The 22,340-nt window shown below is 43.8% G+C and overlaps 1 protein-coding gene across 1 annotated transcript in view; it reads left to right on the forward strand.

The window, feature by feature from the left end:
- Window positions 1-22,340, forward strand: part of LOC129622140 (neurexin-3-beta) — a 612,931-nt gene that overhangs the window by 274,549 nt on the left and 316,042 nt on the right. The gene's annotated exons all lie outside the window — the stretch shown is intronic.

Here is a 22,340-nt window from a genome sequence, read left to right on the forward strand (position 1 = left end):
TGTGGCTTTTTATGTTAACTCTGTAAAATGAAACTCTCCTAGGGCAACTTACGTGAATTCTATTCCGAGTTTAAAAACAGATTTATGGAGAGCCCCAGATCAATCAAAAGCATGGCAGTGTTTGGAAAACACACACACAGATGAAAAAGGAAAACTATAAAAAGACCCTGCCTGCCAAGAGTAGCTTGTTAGCAGTTGAAAATACTGAGATATGACTGTATAATGGAAATGTAGCAATGATCATTTGGGCAAAAACACAATTTGCATGAAATGAATCAGGAAATGTCCTGGAACACCAGAAAGATGAAAAATCTAGGATCCTGCAGGGCATGTTCACGTTGCTAAACATAAACCACATGATGGATCTTCCCATAGTCAGACAACCTGGGGGAAGCATGGATCCCTTTCTGCTGCTGCTGCTGCTGCTATGTCATGTCAGTCGTGTCTGACTCTGTGCGACCCCATAGACGGCAGCCCACCAGGCTCCTCTGTCCCTGGGATTCTCCAGGCAAGAACACTGGAGTGGGTTGCCATTGCCTTCTCCAATGCATTAAAGTGAAAAGGGAAAGTGAAGTTGCTCAGTCGTATCCGACTCTTCGCGACCGCATGGACTGCAGCCTACCAGGCTCCTCCATCCATGGGATTTTCCAGGCAAGAGTACTGGAGTGGGGTGCCATTGCCTTCTCCAGGATCCCTTTCTAGACACTGATATTAGAGATGCACTGTGGCAGATAAGGACTGCTCACGAGGTGCAGTGGTAAACAGTCTGCTTGCCAACATAGGCAGAAGATGGAGGAGATGCAAGTTCAAACCCTAGGTCCGGAAGATCCCCTGGAGGAGGAAATGTCAAGCCACTCCAGTATTCTTGCCTGGATAATTCCATGGACAGAGGAGCCTGGTGGGTTACAGTCCATGAGGTGGTAAAGAGTTGAATAGGAAAGAGCAGCTGAGCACACACACACACACACGGCAAGTAATCTTACGTTTAAATGAAGAATGAACAGATAGATAGATAAATAGATAGAGATGGCTGTGTAAACTGTCTAAGTGATCTCCCAGCTCTATTTTTGATATCTGTTTTATTCTTTCATTCCCCAAGAGGAAATTCATTAAAGGGAAGAATGCCCCTTAAATTGTACTCTGCTGTACCCTGGAGGAACACCTGAAAAAGTTAATAACAAACCCTTGAGATTAGGCAAGTGGAGAGGAAAGAATTATGAAATAAAACAAAGCAAAGGAATCGTGTAAACAAATTAATTGTCTGGAAGTGAAAAGCACGTTTGTAATTTTGCCCTTGTCGAAGGAAAATTGGAGTTCATTATGCTCACTGACTGATTTAAAAGCTCCTTCTCACACAGCGTCACCAAGAGAGGGAGTGTAGTGGAGTGAAAACACTGAATCGGTTGCAGCGTCAATTAAAATAGAAATTCATTACTGAACCCTCCAGAGTAAAAGGTTGAGGCTTTATGCTTTATGCTCTGAGGATGGAGGGAAGTTTTTCTCATTTTATTTTCAGGTTTTTTTTTTTTTTTCTTTCCTCTTCCAAATTGATTTTGAGGACTTTTGTTTTGGATTTCCAGTAGTGGCTATTATACCATTTTGTTACAAATTGTGTTATCACCTGTCATGCATTAAGCACATTCTCTGTGCAAGCGTGCTAAGTCGCTTCGGTCATATCTGATTCTTTGTGACTTTATGCACCACACCCCACCAGGCTCCTCTGTCCATGGGATTCTCCAGGCAAGAATGCTTGAGTGGGTTGCTATGCCCCCCTCCAGGGGATCTTCCTGACCCCGGGATTCAACCTGCATCTCTTAAGTCTCCTGAATTGGCAGGTGGGTTCTTTACCACTAGCGCCACCTGGGAAGCCTGTCAGTATCACGTGAGAAAACTGAAATTCCTGGAGGTCAAATTGAACAGCCGCTGAGTGGTGAGACCCAAGAGTTTAAGACCAGGTTGGCCTGGTTTCTGATCTTTCCAGGATGCCACAGAGACTTGTAAGGTAGTTCCTCTGTGCTGAGTTAGAGATGCATGTTGTATGCGTCCAAAATGTACATTACACCTTCAGTTGCAACCATTGTGCTCTCAGGAGCTCAGTAGGGTTACAAAGAGAAGAGGATACATGCGACACAGCCACCCACTGCACGTGGGACCCTTGAGCTCTGCAAATGCGCAGAAGCTCCCCTGGCTTGGCTTACATGTGCTTTATTTGATGATTATATGTTTTAATTTGTGACAATTACTATTCTAATGAATATAAAGTCTTCCCAGGCTCCTGGCAAAATCTTAGGCTCCACTGATGTAGACCACATACCCTTAAGTGGATTAGAAAAAAAAAAAAAAGTTATAAATAGGACTTTTTTTCAAGAGTGAAGAAACAAGAAAGAGAGTTCTGAACAAAAGGAGTTGTTCATCCATCCATTAATTCATTCAGCCCACATTTTCTATGTTCTGAACACCGTGCCTGTAAATCTTAGAGCTAAATGGCATGGACCCTCCCTGCAAGGTGTCACAGCCCAGGTATGTTGACAAACAGGTAAATTAGGGTTACAGCACAGCCAGCACAAAGCACAGGCTGTTATGGAAACTCAAAAGAGGTCATGTCAATCAGACTGAGGGAGGAGGTCCATGAAGACTTTCAGGAGAGATAGTGTTTGGACTGAGTTTTGTAGATGAGCAAGAGTAGAGATGACAAACGGGGGAAAGGCCATCCCAGGCCAAGCGATGAGCATGGACAGACGTGAGTGGTTCTGTGTAGTTAGGGAAGGGGTCTATTGGTTACATAAGGCTGTCATAACAAATTAACTTAAACTTAGTCGCTTAAAAGAAAGAAATTAATTTTCTCACTGTTCCAGAGGTCATCTATCTGAAATCAAGGTGTCAGCCGGTTGGTTCCTTCTAGAGATTCTGAAAGAGATCCTTTTCCATCCTTCTCTTGAAAGTTAATAGACACATCACTCTGGTCTCTGCCTCCATCTTCAAATCATCCTCTCTTAGGGATTTCTCCTTTTCTGCCTGTGTCTTCTTTCTTATTATAAGGACACTTGTCATTGGATTAGGACCCATTTAGATAATCCAGATGATCTTATCTCAAGATACTTAATCATCTTCTCAAAGACCCTTTTTTTCCAGATAAGGTCACACACACTCACATGTTCCAGGTTGGCACACCTTTTGGAGAGCCACCCTTCAACCCACTACAAGTGATAAAGATCAATCAGTGACCTGATGGCGAAGGAAAGAAGCATGGCCCTCTCCTGCAAGCCCCTGTGTACCTGAGAAGGTGGGTGAGCTTGATCTTGAAAGAAATAGGAGTTCCCTGGAATTGTAATAGTGCAACTGGCATCTGTCTCTGGAAAATACTTAATTACACTGTTAATGTCTCCAGCAAAGAAACCACCAGGAACCCTCCTGTGGTTAACTGCTTTGTGCTTGTTACTGGCTGCAGAGAACACACTGTGAGGAACCATAGTGTCTAAGCTGCAGGGCGTTGGAAAGAACCTGTTAATATTGTAAGATTTGGGCTTTGGGTGGGTGATTTGGAGGGGAGTCTAAGAAAGCCAAGTTTGCTGTAGATGAAACATGGAAAGCAAAGGCAATTCTAAAAAGGAGCCCATCAACACATCCTGTCTGTAGGGGAAACCCACTAGACTATGGGTGAAAGTGAAAGTGTTAGTTGCTCCGTCATGTCCGATTCTTTGCACCCCCCCCCTCCCCCCCTGCCCCAGACTGTAGCCCGTCAGGTTTCTCTATCCATGGGGTTTCCTCAGGCAAGAATACTGGACTGGGTTGCCACTTTCTTCTCCAGGGGATCTTCCCGACCCAGGAATCAAACCCAAGTCTCCTGCATTGGGTGCAGATTCTTTACCCATCAAGACTATAGATACAGTGTATCAATACTTGGTAAAGAAGTAACAGTCACCAGCCTGAAGAGGGGAATGTTAGGCATTTTGTGAATGAAGTAGTGACTTTGTTTCATTTGCACAGGCAAAATGAAGAAGTGGCTTTGTTTTGCCTGGCTTTATCACTGTTTCTGAGTGACCCTGTCTGAGTTCTGTGTTCTGTGAGGTTGCTCATGTCCAGAAGGAGAATGGTGCGGTCTAGCTGTGAGTGTCAGGGTCATGTTCCAGAGGTTGGGAGCGACTTTGTTTTTCTTTCTCAATACCAAACTAGGAAAACAATCATGGCTAAAATTCCAGCAGTCATAATGAAGTACATCAAACAAAACATCCAACTGTCCCTTAAAAGCTACAATAAAAGTCACAGCATTTTCTGAAGAGGGCTCCCATAACTCTTGCTTATGGGAGCATCCTTCAGACTTAATTTATTTCGGACCCACCAGTTGGACAGCATCTATTTTAAAGACAAGGGGAGCTAGGTGAGAGGTATTCTGCCTGGTCTGCTCTTTTATCTATCGGTTGTGATAGCATTTTCTTCAGTTTCACTGCAGAGCCAAACCCAGCCACATCCCCGAAAAGAAAGAGCTGAAAGTCCCCTATTGAAGCCTCTCCCTTCCTCTCCTGGGCTGCTCTGTCTATTTAAATATGATAAGTGAGTCATATGCAGCTCTCTTTGATGAAAAATAAACAAGGGAAAGAACCCCAAAGGCTCCTGTGGCAAAGGTCCATTCAGAAGATACAGCCTTCTCAGTTAAGAAATTTATCTTTTTAAAGGAGGGCAGAAATAGGAAAGGGCTACAGAAGGGCAGGAATAGCCAACAAAACAAGGCAGCAGGCTTCTCCGTGAGGGAAAATGAAAAGCAAGTACCTTTTTCAGTCCAGCAAGGGAAAAAAAAAAAAAAGAGTACAATATTATATAGCTGGTGCTCCTAACAATGACAAACCTCAAAGAAGAGGCTTTCCCCACATCTCAGTGAGAAAAGGGGCTCTCTGAAATGAAAAACAGAGACATTCCATTGAAAGGACATATTTTTTCCCCCTCTAACTTATAATTAGCCCAGGAGGCTGGCCTTTATAAACTCTTATCAAAGCAAGTTGCTCAGCACAGTGAGTTTGGCTGGTAGTATTCATACATATAAGCACTGGGATATCCATCATAAATGCAAGCCAGCTGTCATCTTCTGAGGTGCCAACTGATTGCCAGTTCTGGTCAAGAAGAAATTATTCCTCTGTCTTCATCTGTTATATTACTTATCAGTGGCAACATGGGGATTTGACACCTTCAATGACATGGCTCAACATCCTGTTAAACTGATCAGAAGTCCAGTTACACGCAGTAGCTTCTGAGATCCCAAGCCTGTTTCCCTTTTGACATTCTGTTTGGATTGAAACCAAGGGTAGAAGTGGTTCATGAGGCTTCCCACTATCCCTACGTTTCCAGATCAGCTTGTTAATCCCTGACAGAGAGATGGATGTGTTAACAGCTTCTGTGGCCTGAGGTTTCCCTGGTGGAGATGCGGTGGGCCATGCATGCTCCTTGGGTCTCAGGGTGATAGGCTTGCCTTGGCTGTGACTGACAGCGTGAGCTCGAGGGTTGGCTATGTTTGGCAGGACGTGGTTGGCACAGGCCACCTCAGACCTTGAAAACTTGGAGCTGATGCAGAGATGGTTAAACACATTGAAGACAGGTTGCCAACTCACATTTGTAGAGGGGCCAGACAGGTAACATGCCTGAGGAAAGCCAGCAAGGTGGCTACATTGGGGACAGTGACCACTCAGCTCCCACTAATTATGATCACCCAAAAATTTGAGTCTGTAAGTTGCCAACTTTTCAAGAGAAGCCAAATGTCTGGTGTATATGATAAATCCTCTGACTTTTAAGTATTGGTCTCTAATTCAAGCCTTTGGCAAGCCAAGTGAAACAGTTTGCCTTATAATAGGCTGCCATTTGGTAACCTTGAGCTAAGGGCATGTTTCTTTGTTTGCTTCCTAATACTTAACAGAAGCTATGTGGACTCAAGTTTTAGGGTCTCCTTTAATCTCATCCTGAGAAGTGAGAGCAAATGAAAAAAGATAGGCAGGGAAAATGAAAATACTTTTCAAATGTCAATGTATCCCCATGGAGCTAGGGTGGTTGAATTAAGGGGTACAGCTGAACTTTCAGTGCTGTTTCCATAACTGAACAGTTAGTAATGGTGCCCTGGGGCAGGATTAAGTCACCAGACAAGCACTAGACAATTGATACAGTAGTAGTATTGATACATGAAGAAGACAGAGCGCAAGCTCTTTGCCTCTGAAAAAATTGTGAATTCATTGAGAGTATGGTGTTCACTTGCATGATGTGTGTGCACTCAATCTCTTGGTCGTGTCCGACTCCAGCCCCATGGACTGTAGTCCAGCAAACTCCTCTGTCCATGGAATTTTCCAGGCAGGAATATTGGAGTGGGTTGCTATTTCCTCTTCTAGGGGAACTTCCCAACCCTGGGATCAAACCCACATCTCTTGCGTCTCCTGCATCAGCAGGTAGATTCTTTACCACTAGCACCACCTGGGGAGCCAGCATACATGGAACAATTAGAAAAAATAATGCCAAGATATTAATAACAAATATGCAAATGGACTTTCAGAAAGTATGATTCCATTTCCTTCTTTAACAGTATCTCTTCTTAATAATGGGCTTCCCAGGTGGCACTAGTGGTAAAGAACCCTCCTGCCAATGCAGGAGACACAAGACATGTAGGCTCGATCCCTGGGTTGGGAAGATCCCTTGGACGAGGGCATGGTTATCCACTCTAGTATTCTTGCCTGGAAAATCCCCATGGATAGAGGAGCCTGGCGGGCTACAGTCCCTAGGGTCACTAGGAGTCGGGTAGGACTGAAGTGACTTAGCGCACACACACGCTTCTTAATAATGGTCCACAGAGAGGATAGAAAAATAGCATGTGGCTATGGGGTTTACTACATGACTGTCATTTCTGTTGGAAGAGATTGGATATCAGGCAAAATGAAAAAAAAAAAAAGTTGGCCCTTCCAGATTCTGAAGTTCTGGAAGTTATGGCACTCTTGAAAAATGGTTCTTCTAAGTCGCTAGTTCTAAGGATGGTGGTGGTGGTTAAGTCGCTAAGTCGTGTCCAACTCTTGGGATCCCGTGGACTGTAGCCTGCCAGGCTCCTCTGCCCATAGGATTCTCCAGGCAAGAGTCCTGGAATGGGTTGCCATTTCCTTCTCCAGGAGATATTCCTGACCTAGGAATCGAACCCAGGTCTCCTGCATTGCAGGCAGATGATTTACCAACTGAGCTATGAGGGAATAGCTGTGAATTTTAGCAGACCTAGGAACTGAAAGCAATCGTGTTCAGAAGCAAACAGCCTGGGTCACCCACTCAAAAACTACCATGTAGACCACTGGCTCTTCCATTATGGTCTCTGGAATATAGCCCTCTGGATGATCTCATCAACTACAGAGAACCTCTGTTTTCCTTTGGAGAGGATGAAGCTTCAGATAACCCATGTCTGAGGTCTAAAGATGATCACAATCTCTGCTGTCCCAGGAAACCCTGAACTACAGGGTAGACCATCAAGACAGCACAGCCTTGGCAAGGTGTGTAACCCTTGCTTGTTTGGCTTGGTTTGGGTCTGTTTTTTGTGTGTTTGTCTTTGTGGTTTTAAGCCCCATTGATTCCTGTATTAGTTTTCTATTGCTACTGCAATACATTATCACAAATTTCATGGCTTAAAATAGCATAATTTATTATCTCACGGTTCACGTCCAGCTTCTAGAAGTCTGGATAAAATCAAGGTGTCCTGGGGGAAGTTGCTTTGTGGAGGTTCTAGAGAAGGATCCATTCCCTTGTCTTTCCCTGCTTCTAGAGGCCAGCTGCGTTCTTTCGCTCATGGTTCCCTCCCCCCGTTTTCAAAGCCAGCAGCATCAGGCTGTGGGTTTCTTATGCTGCCTTCTTGCTGGTTCTCCCCTCTGTCTCCCTTTTCCACTGGCTACCTGGCAATTCCACTGGGCTCTTATGGATAATCTAGGCTACTCTCCATAGTTTCAGGTCAGCTGATTAGCAGTCATAATTCCCCTATACCATGGAAGGCAACATATTCACAAGTCTTATGAATGTGGCCATGGGCATCCTTGGGGCAGCCATTATTCTGCCCGCCACAGTCCCCAGTATCTCTGGAGAGAGTGTGTACTTTTTTTTCACATCGGGAAATGGAATCTGGCAATTTGATTAAAATGTGTTCAAATGCAATATATGACCTCTTCATCCACATTAATAGATGGCTTTTCTATAACCTAGACAGTGTAATATTCAATAAAAAGAGACATGGGCTTCGTAATCAGACAAGCCTGATTCCTACTCTGGCATGTTCTCAGTTCAGTTTAGTTGCTTAGTCGTGTCCGACTCTTTGCGACCCCGTGAATCGCAGCACGCCAGGCCTCCCTGTCCATCACCAACTCCCGGAGTTCACTCAGACTCACGTCCATCGAGTCAGTGATGCCATCCAACCATCTCATCCTCTGTCGTCCCCTTCTCCTCCTGCCCCCAATCCCTCCCAGCATCAGAGTCTTTTCTAAATGAGTCAACTCTTTGCATGAGGCTGGCATGTTCTAGCTGTCTAATAACTTCTGGCTAGTTAAAAAATTTTGAGACATAGATTCCTTTCTTCTGAAAGGGAGGAAAAACCTTCTATGACTGTTTTCCTTAAATCAAATAGAAATAATGTGTCAGCATCCTAGTAGAATTATAACCAATGGTATTATTATTTCCTGAAATCCTGAGCTCCATCTCAGAACTGTTGGGTAAGATCAGTTCAAGAAACCAAATTCTGTGTTTTTGTTTAATGAATTGCATTTAGTGTAAAACATTTCCCTAGGGTGTTTGTCTTATTTGTTAGCATATGTGAGATGCTTGAAATTCAAAGATCAAAAAGTGATTTGTAAGTGCAAAACGGTGCAGCTGTCCTTATCAATAAACAGGTAATACCATCCTTTGAAGGCTGGGGCTGTGGATATCAGGAAAATAGAAAGATGGGTACCAAGAAGGACGCCTCAGAGCTACTCAGAATTAAGAAGATGAATCTTTACTGTCAATATAAGTCTCCCATCTGCTGGTGCATGTGGAGGATAGATTTCCTTTTCCACTAGATTTACTTCCTGATATATAAGTTTATCAGTCAAGCAAGGACTATTCATCAAGTCATTTCCCATCGATAACTCTAACCTAAACAGGACAGGCTGTGTTTATTATTCACTCCTAAAAGGCCGGAGCTCATTGGCTCCTGCTGTGGGGAGAGGAACAGACCCAGAGAGAAAGAGATGAGAGAACTCAAAGGAATGCCCATGTACCGCAGTCAAGCTTGAATGTCACAGAGGTGTAAAACAGCCAGAAAAAGCTCCTGTAAGGCAAGGAAATCAAGTACTGATCTACTAATCCCCTCATTTACTGACTACCCATTTGATCATCTTACTCTCAATTATTCATTCAACAAACGTAAGCTGAGTCCTCCCCGTAGACCAGGCCCGTATAAGACTAAAGAAAACATTATGCCAGTGATCACCACTGCCCCCCAGAAACATGCACACACTTTCGCTCTGGAGTTATAAGAAATTTAAAATCCTTTTGTTTCTGAATGGATGCTCTTTTAAAAGTATCAGCACTATAGTCACGTGATGTAGCATAAGCTCCTACAATAATCTTCTTCTGAAAGGCATCACCGTGACCAGCAATGTATTACTACATTGGTCTGCCTTTGACACGATACAAAATCACGGGACTACATTGCACGCGGCCTCCAGAAACTTAGCTTCAAAGTGCAATCCTACTCATGCCGCACACATTAAACACACTGAACAAAATGGAATAAATGTCCAAGAATCTAAACGCAGTTAATTCACAAGCCAAATCTTGCTTCAAATTGTGTTGACATTTGTTTGCTGGTTGGTCATCTGAGGTGCTTTATAAGATGAAAGAGAAGACTTTAAAGCTACGGTTCCCTCGTGAGGTCCCTTCTCTTCAGGAAGTTTGGGAACCAGCAAGTCTCGATAGAGGCCATTTCTACACCGCACTGGTGCTCAGAACTCAGATGTGATGGTGACCATAGAGGGGAAGGCAAGGAGGAGGGAAACCAGTGAGGAGGGGCCAGCTGAATGGCATTTTGGCAATCACAGTGTGGGTTCATTGATTTCTTGGAAGGCTTATGAATTCCCCAAACACCAGAAACACCTGTGTTCAAACAGAGATTATGTACGCAAGGCTTGTGTTCCAGAGCTAATTGGAAAATCTTTGATGACCTGTTAGTTTGGATTTGCTTTGCCTGTGACTGCTCTCCTCTTGTGAATGCAGTGGGATTGCAGCATGTATGTGTTTGACTTAAGCGACCTCAACGGGCTTCCCAGGTGGTGCTAGTGATAGAGAACCCTCCTGCCAGAGCAGGAAACATAGGAGATCACGGTTCAATCCCTGGGTTGTGAAGAACCCTGGGAGGACGGCACAGCAATGCACTTTAGTAATCTTGCCTGGAGGAGCTCATGGACAGAGGAGCCTGGCAGTCTATGGCACGCATGCAACCTCATCAATGTAGAGGGGAGGAGAGATTGTCAGATGGCATGCCAGGGAGTGAACACCCAAGAATAATTGGCATAATACGGCATTTCTAAACACACTTTTCTTCAATAAGCTTATGCTGGGAGACAGAGTGAATGTGAGGCTTCAATCTGTTATGCCCTCAATTTCTTCATTCTTGCAGGTCTTTCAAGGCTGAGCATCTTTCTTTCTTGAGTATGGGTCTAGTCCTTAAAGATACAGTACACATTTTTCATGCAGCCTGGAAACCCAAGAAAATAACCCAACCAAAGAGACAGAGAGATGTCTTCCAAAAGCAAAGTGCCAATATTACTCTTACTGAGCGATGGCACTGCAGTGCATCCAAAGGGCCAGTTTAGGAGAGTTTCTAAGACAGTCCTGACCTGATCTTCTACGCTGACTTTGTCACCTCACCCTGCCCTAAGATTGGACACCCCTGTGATCAACACACAGAATAACTGCATGCATAAAGTGACTTTTATCAGGGGGGTGATGGGGAGACTTCCCTGGCTTCAGTATTATCCATCTTTAATCTTTGCTAATTGCAGGTCGGACGCCTGTGAACTCGCACGTGGTTTGCCCTTCCCTTGCCCACAAGGCAGGAGCAGGTACAGTTTAGAAACTGAAAAAGCGCTTCTTAACACAAGGTTAGTTAGAAGAGGGTTAGAACCCCCACTCAGGCATTTACTAGCTGGGTGACCTTGAAGAAGCTGCTTGCTTACTGAAACTTCTGCATCTGTAAAATGGGCTGAATGATAGCTTCCTCTTGGTATTGTTAAAAGAAGTTTCCTTCTAATGCTCTCAGAGCAACAGTGCATGGCACTTCTTAGGTGCTTAATAAATATTAGGTAATCGGCTATCTCCCCTCCATGCCCCTCCTCCACACACACACACTTATATACTTCCTGGCTCCTAACCTCCTGCTCAGAAGTTTGAACATCTTTGAGGGAGGGAGAAGGAGAATAAGAGGAGATTGTTTACAAAAAGGGATTTTAAGAGAAACAAGCAAAAAAAAAAAAAAAAAAAATCATGGAAATAGCAAAAAAAGCATATCCAGATTGTCTGATCAGGGATGGTTTGGTCTCCCACTGGGACCAAAGGAAGCAGAAGTATTTTGTGTTAATGGAATTTGGTGGAAAATGCAGCTCTAAGGAAACACTGGCTGTGATTGCTCTATCCCTCTTTCCCCAAGTCTTTTCTTTTTTTCTCTTTTTCCTTCTTTCTTTTAAAAAATCTGATTGGTTATTTCTCAGCACATCAGGATGACATTTCTTTCCCCAAGAGTACTAGAGGAGACCGAGGTGCAGCTGAGCTGGTGAGCTGTCTGTCCTGCCCTGTCTCTGAGACAGGCAGGGAAGCCAGCATCCCAGCATCAGCCCAGCTGTGGGACTTGGGGAGGAACCGGCTTTTGAGCAGAAGCTGTTCTCAGTGAAACTGAAGCACACAAAGCGGGAGGGGACTACTAAGCCCTGGGAGGTGCAGGGAGGGGTGAGTTGTTTGCTAATATATCCCTGGGGAAACTTCTAGTGTTTCTGAGCATGGCTGAGTGCACAGCTCATGAAAAATGCACCAGAGCATTGTTGGCATTTGATTTCAGAAGAAGCTACAGTACCAGGAGACCACGGTCTGTTTTCCTGCAGCACCCAGATGACACACCTGGTTTTCACTTCTCTCTGTCCATCTGTCCAGATGGTCCCAGGTACTTTGACAGAAAGCCTTGTGGTTTCTTGTACGGGGTGTTACCTATCCTGCTTCCAGCGAGGCATTACATATGACAAAGCTAAACCAGCAGAACTTTTTTTTTCTTTTACTTTGTGGCTAAGAATGCTTCAGTACCTTTGCTGCTGCTGCTAGGTCACTTCAGTCGTGTCCAACTCTGTGTGACCCCATAGACAGCAGCCCACCAGGCCCCGCCGTCCCTGGGATTCTCCAGGCAAGAACGCTGGAGTGGGTTGCCATTTCCTTCTCCAATTCATGAAAGTGAAAAGAGAAGGTGAAGTCACTCAGTCATGTCCGACCCTCAGCGACCCCATGGACTGCAGCCTTCCAGGCTCCTCCGTCCAAGGGATTTTCCAGGCAAGAGTACTGGAGTGGGTTGCCATTGCCTTCTCCGCTTCAGTACCTTTATTTCCCAATATATGTTGCTATTGTATCAAAAGTTGTTTCTCTAGTGAATCAAAAGAGCAACATGTACTAACTGTAAGACAAAAGGAAGTGAAAGCATCTAGCCTCTATTGGGTATCTATATATATGGGTATCATTGCATATCTCCTGCTATGCAGTGCAGAAGACACGGGTTTGATCCCTGGGTTGGGAAGATGCCCTGGAGAAGGAAATGGCAATCCACTCCAGTATTCTTGCCTGGGAAATCCCATGGACAGACCAACATGGCAGGGTACAGTCCATGGGATCTCAAAAGAGCTGGACATGACTGAGCAACTAAGCAACAACAAATAGAACAGGTACGATATAGCTACTTTGCATATCATATTTAATATCCTTCTCACTATTACATCATAAAGTGTGCAAGTTTGATTAGTGCATGTTACCATGGGAAGCAGCCCAGTATTCGGAAAGAGTGTAGGGTTGCCACTTATCAGCTATGTGAATTTAGGTAATTACTTAACACCTCTGAGCTTCATTTCTCTCTGTGTGATGAAGTTAACAATGGCAGCTAGTAGAGGTGTTGTGAAGATTGAATATAATTGTAATATAATGTGTTAAAATCTTTACTTGATCTATATGAGTGGGTCAGTGTTGAGAGCTCTTGCAGAAAGACAAGAGAAAAAGAGACTCATTGAATCATTAGGAGATTGGATCATCTAGTTTGCCAAAAGGCTCACAGCTGGCAGGGGGTTTGGTCAACAGGAAGCCCACGAATGACTGGTTTTAGACTCTAAACTGCTGTTAGTAAAGTAGTTACTCAGGGCACCACGTCCCATGTTGTACTGCCCACCCCCATTCTGCTTGCAATCCGTGATAATTTCAGGCACACACTTATCCTATGAGCAGATCCTAGGAAATCTAGGTAAGTTGGAGAGTTAGCACACGTGCAGGAGAGAGATGCTAGCACTCTAGATGTTTCACTTGAGTTTAGAATTTAGCCAGGCACGGGGCCGTGATGAAGCATTTAGATTCCACTTCAAAGTCTCAACAAAGTGTCCGCTCATGGAGTCCCTGCCTTGTACCTTGGCTAACCGCTGGAACAAAACTATCAAAGATGCTTTCAGTATCACTATGTTCTGTTCATTGTTGTCTTTATTAACACTCAGCACAATATATGAAAGATACCTGTGAAGGAATGAGCAGGAACCCCTCCACTGAGATGTAAACACATTTTGGGGGGAAGTTCTAACTGGATTGATCTATTCTGATGGGATTATCTATATATTCATAGCTGAAAGAGGGGTTTTGAGGAAAGGGAACCTAGGAAAGTTCCATTTTGATGCAAATTATTATATCCTGATGTAAAGTATTGGTGCTTTTTGTTTGCTGGGTTGATTTTTGTGTGTGTGTGTGTGGTTCTTTGGCAGAAGCTTTGATTCTAAATATTGAAAGCTGGGGAAATAATTGAGGAAGAAAACTCCAGCTTAACCACAGAGAGGCCTGCTCAGTAAGGGGGGGTACTCAGTAAGGGGGTACTTGATGAGATGTAGATTGCTACTCAGACACTTGAGGTAGAGAAGGCAGAACACAGGGAGGAGAGAAGGTGTTGCAGTTAACATGAAGACCAGCAAAATGGAAACCAGGGGAGCTGAAATGCAACACCTGCTCTACGAATTCCCTGCCAAAGGCATCACGTTTCTTTCAGTTCCTTGTTAAACATGACAAAATCCAACCCAAACCTCTTTCCTACTCTGGGAAACACTGAAGCATTCATTTCCTCCCACAATTCAAGGTGAGACTGCAAAAAGTATGAATCTCACTTTTATTTATTTACATTTGTCTTTACTGTCATGATGGGTTCAAAGGCATCTGGGACAGGGGAACTGTCAGATGGTCGCCATCCTGATGGAAGGCGGGAGGAAGCCAGAAGGACCAGTCCATTGCCTGCCAGGCACGCAGGGTCTGCTGCGCTCAGATCGCCTCCTGGGAGAATTCTAGAGGTTTGGCTGGGCTTGAGGCATTGCAGAGAAACAGTTGGTAGAATTTCTTTTGAGCCCGTATTGGCGAAAGCACAGGTAGAATAGAATTCTGTCTCCCAGTTTTCATAGTCATAGCCACTTTTAAGCTGTTAATTCTTATGAGCAATGGCATGAGGTGGTCTGGCTTCTCTGATGGCTCAGCAGTGAAGAATCTGCCTGCGATGCAGAAAACAGGAGAGCTGGGTTTGATCACTGGCTGGGGAAGATCCCCTGGAGGAGGGCATGGCAACCCACTCCAGTATTCTAGCCTGGAGAATAGCCTGGACAGAGGTGCCTGCCAGGCTCCAGTCCGTAGGGTCACAAAGAGTCAGACACGACTGAAGTGACTGAGCACGCACGCAGGCACAATGAGATGGTCAGCGCCTCAGTGTATCCAGTGTAGTTTGGGTGGGCTGCCTGGTTCATGTGGAGATAGGATAACGATCGCATCATCTGGTTCAGTGTAAACTCTCTCAGCGCTGCCCAACCGTTTTGGCGCCAGGGACCAGTTTTGTGAAAGAGTTCTCCCATGGCTGGGGGAGGCAGAGGAGAGGCTGGCTCAGGCAGTCATGCTACTAACAGACATGGGGAGTAACAGATGACTCCTGGCTGGCTCACCTGCCCCTCACCTCCTGCCATGCAGCCCCTATCCTAACAGGCCATAGACTGGTACCTGTTGTGGCCCAGGGGTTGGGGACCCCTGCACTATGAAATGCTGGCGTGGCAGGGGAGAAAAACTCAGATTCTATTGATAATGATAATAGATGAATCTCCTTACAGCGTTTCATGAGTTCAGTAGAGAAAACCCTCCCTAAGGTGTGGAGTAGCTAGGGAAGTCTTCATAGAGGTGGTGATTCCTCTTTTTCTTTTTATATTTATTTTTATTTACTTATTTGGCTGCACAGGGTCTTAGTTGTGACATGCGGGATCCAGTTCCCCAACCAGGGATCAAACCCAGGGCCCCAACACTGGGAGATCAGAGTCTTAGCCACTGGACCACCAGGGAAGTCCTTCCTTTTTCTTTTTAATCCAACTCTATAGAGATATAATTGCCATATAACATATGGCATATGAACATATACATTCACGGTATACAGTATGTTTGATTTGCTACCCGTATGTATTGCAAAGTTGTTACCGTAGCCTTAGTTAACAGCTCCATTGCATCACATAATTACCGTTTCTTTTTTTTTGTGGTCAGAACATTTAAGATCTGCTCTCTGAATGTTATACATTTAATCACAGTGCTGTTCATTAGATTCCCAGGATTTATTTATAACTTGAAGGTTTGTAACTTTGACCAGTATCTCCCCGTTTACTCCAATGCCAGCCCCTGGTAACCATGATTGTACTCTTTGTTTCTATGTGGTCAGTCTCTCAGTCATGTCCAACTCTTTGTGGCCCCATTGACTGTAGCCTGCCAGGCTCCTCTGCCCATGGAATTTTCCAAGCAATGATACTGGAGTGGGGTGCCATTTCCTTCTCCAGGCGATCTTTCCAATCCAGGGATGGAATCTGCATCTCTTGTGTCTCCTGCATTGCTAGGCAGATATTTACCACTAGCTCCACCTGTGAAGTCCCCCTTTGCTTCTAAGGCTTTAGCTTTTTTGGATTCCACATGTAAGTGAGATCATACAGTATTTGTCTTTCTCTGTTTAACTGATTTCACTTAGCATCATGCCCTCAAGTTCCCTCCATGCTGTCGCAAATGGCAAGATTCCCTTCTTTCTCATAGCTGAATAATATGTTATTGTATATAAAAATACCACATCTCTTTATACATCCATCCTTCGGTGGGCACATAGGTTATTTCTGTATCTTGGCTGTTGTGAATAATGGTACGATAAACATGAGAGTGCAAATACTCTTCAAAATCCTGTTTTCATTTCCTTTGGATATTTTCCCAGAAGTGGGAATGCTGGATCATATGGTAGTTCTATTTTTTGAAGTTTTTTGAGGACTCTACATACCGATTTCCACAGTAACCACACCAGTTTCCACTTATACCGATAATGCACAAGGGTTCCCTTTTGTATTTTGTTTTTAAACCAGCAGTTATCTTTTTGATAACAGCCATTCTAACAGGTATGAGACTTATCTCATTGCAGTTTGGATTCGAGTTTCCCTGATGATTAGTGATATTGGGCAACTTTTTATTGCATCTATTGGCCATTTTTGTGTCTTCTTTGGTAAAAATGTCTATCCAGTCCCTCTGCCCATATTTTAATTGGATTACTTGGGGTTTTTCATTTGTTTTGGGGTGTTTTCTTTTTACCATTGAGTTAAATGAGTTCTTTATATATTTTGGATATTAACCCCTTATCAGATATTTGGTTTGCAAATATTTTCTCCTAGTCCATAGGTTGTCTCAGAGGAGGAGATTTCTGAGCTGGGCCTGAACCATTGCTGAGAGTTGAATGGATGGAAAAGAGAAAAGAGAGTATTCTAGTCAAGAACACAATGTGTTTGCTTAAAAGCAAAAGCAAGGAAAATAAAATTATCTAGATGGGATGGCATTTTGGGAAGGATAAGACCATGATAAAGTTGGATAAAGTGTCAAAAATTTGGCTGGCTCTTTTATGTACTTTATGTGTTACCCTGTGAAATAATAATAATAATGGTACCATTTAACTGCGTTTATAATGGTGATAAGCAGTGTATGAGCTGCTAGAGATTCAGAGATGAAGAGATCTAGTGTTTGACCTTAACATCTCAGAATCTAAGCTTTGATAAAGTCATAAAGTCAATGCATTATAGAATAATAGGTATATACCTATTATACACACACACACACACACACCCCTATAGGACTTTCCATGTGGAGCTAATGGTAAAGAACCTGCCTGTCAATGCATAAGAGATGCAGGTTCCATCCCTGGGAAGATCCCCTGGAAAAGGGCATGACAACCCACTCCAGTATTCTTGCCTGGAGAATCTCATGGACAGAGGAGCCTGGTGGGCTACAGTCCATAGAGTAGCAAAAGGTCGGACACGACTGAAGAGACATAGCATGCATGCATATATATGTGTAAGAGTTAGGTGTGTGAATATATATGTGTGTATATATATATATATGTGTGTGTGTGTGTATATGTGTGTGTATATATATATATATATTATCAAGAGAGTATGCAGAACAATACCCTTGCTCTGCTTGCTGTATTCAGGAGGGCTTTGCAGAAATAGTAAGATCGCCACTGGTTGATGAAGGATGTCTAGGAGCTGCCAGTTTGACAGGATGGAGGAGGCATTTCAGCCAGGGAGAATAGCGCAGTAGAATAGCATTAAGGCACTGTAGAATCCTAAATCACATTAGTCTTTATTTCAGCTAAAAAACAAACAAACAAAACACCCAAATGCTTGTTTCTCTGATGCTGGAGAGTGCGTATTTGCATTTTACTTCCACATTTTCACCTTGCCAACTCACTTTGTCTGTGGACCATAATTTCTCAGCTTATCTCTACAGTGATATTCCAGCCAAATTACTCTACTACTGCCTGATAGCTCAATGGGTAAAGAATCCACCTGCAATGCAGGAGACCCCAGTTCGATTCCTGGGTCAAGAAGATGCACTGGAGAAGGGATAGGCTACCCACTCTAATATTCTTGGGCTTCCCTTGTGTTTCAGATGTAAAGAGTCCACCCACAATGTGGGAGATCTGGGTGGGAAAGAGCCCCTTGAGAAATGAAGGGCTACCCACTCCAGTATTCTGGGCTGGAGAGTTCCATGGGCTGTCTAGTCCATGGGGCCGCAAAGAGTCGGATACGACTGAGCAAATTTCACTTTCACTTTCCTTCAGTATAATGTTAGGAAGGTATCACCTCTGTTTGCTGCTGCTGTCCTTGGCTGTGTCCCTACCTTTAAGCCAACTTCAGTGAAGATCATAAGGAGAAATACAAATTCTCCCAGAACGGAACACAGACATCCTCCTTGCTCCAGCGTCAGAGTGTGGCAGATGGGAGGCATTATCATGTTCCCACAAACAACCATTCTGCTCCCCAACAGCAAGGGGGAGAGCAAAATGCATACCCTTTGCAGAAAGTTGTTGGGAGAGTGTGGGCCACTGTGATGCACCAGTTGTTAAAATCTTTGAGCATGACCAGAATCTTCCATTTCTCTTATACCTTCATTTTCCAAGTGGCATTTTAGATGTGTGATTTTCTGTGAGTCAAGTGGGGACAAGCTCAATCACCATTTGGTAAAAGGGAAACTGAGTAAAGGAAATGCTTACTGAATGGACTAGAAAGGTGAGATTATTTCATTTCAGTACATATGCATTTATTTACTTAGCTGCATTAGGTCTTAGCTGTGGCACACAGCTTGCATCATGCAGACTCTCTAGCTGTGGCCCATGGGCTCCAGAGCGCATGGACTCAGTAATTGCAGAGCCAAGGCTTAGATGCTCCAAGGCATGTGGGATCTTAGTTCCACAAGCAGAGATTGAACCCACGTCACCTACACTGCAAGTTGGATTCTTAACCACTGGGCCACCAATGAAGTCTCCCAGCAAATATTTTGAGCATCTATTATGTCTGAGTTCTATTGTTAGGGTCATGGTATATGCATGTAAATAGAACACCTCTGATCCCATCAGGCTCTTCTGTTCACATTCTGCTCTATGGCTGGGATCCGTCTACCTCCATTCACCCTTGACCAACACAGCTTACCCAGTTTTATATTTAAAGCCCAACCCATGTGCCATCTCCTCTCTGTGGCTTGACTTGACTCTCCCTTATCTCTTTCTGCAAACACAATGGTTTTGCTACCATTTTGGTTTTCCATGAATTCTGTCCCATATTCTATTCTACTTATTACCTTCTTCACTTGGCTGAAATAGATGGGGCCATCTTTACATCCCTAATAGCTGGCATAACAAACAACAGATACATACTTAGTAAAGTGAAGCCATGGCTTTGCCTGAGATGGGTTCATGATCCAGAGGAGATAGACACATGCAACTTTATTATGTATGCTAAATACTAAATCTATTTGAGGTCTTGAGATTGATCATAAAACTAATATTTGCTATAAACCTAGCAAATCTGATTTCCAGATTTCTGTTTTTCTCTTTCCAATAAGATGATCCACCAAGGAAATTCTCATTTCCATAAAAAGTAAAAATCGTGCTCAAATCAATGTTGGGAATACTGAATACTCTGTTCTTTTGGATAGCTATGATTCCAATTAACATACTAAAAACTGAAAATTCCTACTGTAAAAAAATCCCCTCCTCACTCTTTCCCCCAAAACCTGATTGTTCCCAAACCCAGTGGATCATAGAATTTATTACCTGTGAAAAGCAATCAGCATCCCACATCATTAGCAAACTTAGACATTCTTTGGGTGATGCTGCCTTTGAGATCAAGTATTCGTATTGTGAAGAGTTTATAAAGCTCCTGTGGAAACAATATCTGGATAGACTTGTACTCTAAACCCGCCTTGTGCTTGGAGGCCACTGTGTAAACTAGGTCAGCATGTTCATACAGGAGACTTCCAGGCCAGTTAGCATTCCTGAAGGGGAGAGAGAGGAGTATTGCCTAAGGGGTAACCTGGATTTCTCTGAGGACAGAACTGGGAGCAAGGAGGCCCTTGGGAAGTTCGTGCTTTGTGGGGCCTGAAGCTTATACAGTGTGCATACGTGTGGTATGTAACTTCTTTAAGAAAAATATTGAAAAATTAGATATGAGTGACTTAATTTAGCATGAGAAAAGAAATAATGAATATTCACAAATTTTAAAAAACTGATAAATATCATAAACATTACAGAAATGTATACAATAATCTACTTTTTTGAGATAATTGCTTGACACACTTCCATGATACGTTTTCCCTACAATGTAATTTATGTTCTCTTTGGATGCCTTTTCATGACAATTTTGTAACGTTTTAACAGAAGGGTAATTCAGTCTTTTTTTTGGTGGGGGGGAGGCTTGATTGATCAAATTTTGTATTTTTTATTATTAGTAGCTTTTGAAATGTTATATTGCTAAAGTCAAGTGAATTTTTAAAGAATATTTCAACTTTGGGCAGATTCTGTCAAGACTAGGTCATATAGAAATGGAGGTGGTCAGACTACTTCTGGAAGCCATTTCTATACCTGGAAAGTGAGTAAAGCCTTAATTCTGCAAAGACATATTGTGAACTATTTGAAGATATCCCAACAAAGAACTAAATGTATCCCAATCCACCTCCCATTAGTTGGATCCCAAATACATTGACTGCCGCTTCATTAAGCCCTACATAGGGGATGTGTGATGGAGAGGATGCTAGAGATGAAGGGTATTGGGGTCTTCAGCTACTACAGCTAAAGTATCTTGTTTACCAATTTTACAGAAAAGACACAGCCCAAGGAACACATTGCTATGGCCACTCTCGGGGCTTTGGAAGCCCAGAATGAATGGATGCTCTAATGATTCAGCTTTCCTAGCTTTACTTCATGGGGGTGGGGGAAAGGAGGGTCTTCTGTTAGAAAGTAACAAGAGAGGTATTGTACAGCCCGTCTTGGGTGGCCCTACATGGCATGGCTCATAGTTTCCCTGAGTTAGACAAGGCTGTGGTCCGTGTAATCGGATTGGTTAGTTTTCTATGATGGTGGTTTTCAGTCTGTCTGTCCTCTAATGGAGAAGGATAAGAGGCTTATGGAAGCTTCCTGATGGGAGAGACTGACAGAGGGGGAAGCTAGTTCTTGTTCTGATGGGCGGGGCCATGCTCAGTAAATCTTTAATCCTGTTTTCTTCTGATGGGTGGGGCTGTGTTCCCTCCTTGCTTTGTACCTGGGGCCAAACTATGTTGGACTGTGAAGAGAGCTGAGCACCAAAGAATTGATGCTTTTGAACTGTGGTGCTGGAGAAGACTCTTGAGAGTCCCTTGGACTGCAAGGAGATCCAACCAGTCCATTCTAAAGGAGATCAGCCCTGGATGTTCTTTGGAAGGAATGATGCTAAAGCTGAAACTCCAGTACTTTGGCCACCTCATGCGAAGAGTTGACTAATTGGAAAAGACTCTGATGCTGGGAGGGATTGGAGACAGGAGGAAAAGGGGATGACAGAGGATGAGATGGCTGGATGGCATCACCAACTCGATGGACATGAGTTTGAGTGAACTCCGGGAGTTAGTGATGGACAGGGAGGCCTGGCGTGCTGTGATTTATGGGGTTGCAAAGAGTCAGACACAACTGAGTGACTGAACTGAACTGAAACTATGGTGGAGGTAATGAAGATAATGGTGACCTCCTTCAAAAGATCTCCTTGAAAAGAGCCTGATGCTGGGAAAGATTGAAGGTGGAAGGAGAAGGGGATGACAAAGGATGAGATGGTTGGATGGCATCACCGACTCGATGGACATGGGTTTGGGTGGACTCCAGGAGTTGGTGATGGACAGGGAGGCCTGGTGTGCTGTGGTTCCATGGTATTGCAAAGAGTCAGACATGACAGAGCGACTAAACTGAACTAAACTGATTGTACAACAGTAAACTCTGTATGGAGAGCAAGACAAGAAAGGTGTCAAGAGATTTCAGGTTCAGTAGAGAGTAGTTGGAACTGTTACCTTGGAATAACCAGCCTGTCCATAATCCCCTGGGCTCTTTGAGAGACCCTCTCCTCCCTCTTCTCCCTGGGTCCTTGCAGTCCAGTGGCTCACCCCCATCACACAAGGCACTGCCTGGTGCCTCTTTATGACCAGAGGGCGGCTTGTGCAATGGAGGCCATTCCCACTGCAGAGACTGTATGTGT

Source organism: Bubalus kerabau, chromosome 10 (assembly GCF_029407905.1).
Source record: "Bubalus kerabau isolate K-KA32 ecotype Philippines breed swamp buffalo chromosome 10, PCC_UOA_SB_1v2, whole genome shotgun sequence".
Lineage (NCBI taxonomy): Eukaryota > Metazoa > Chordata > Mammalia > Artiodactyla > Bovidae > Bubalus > Bubalus kerabau.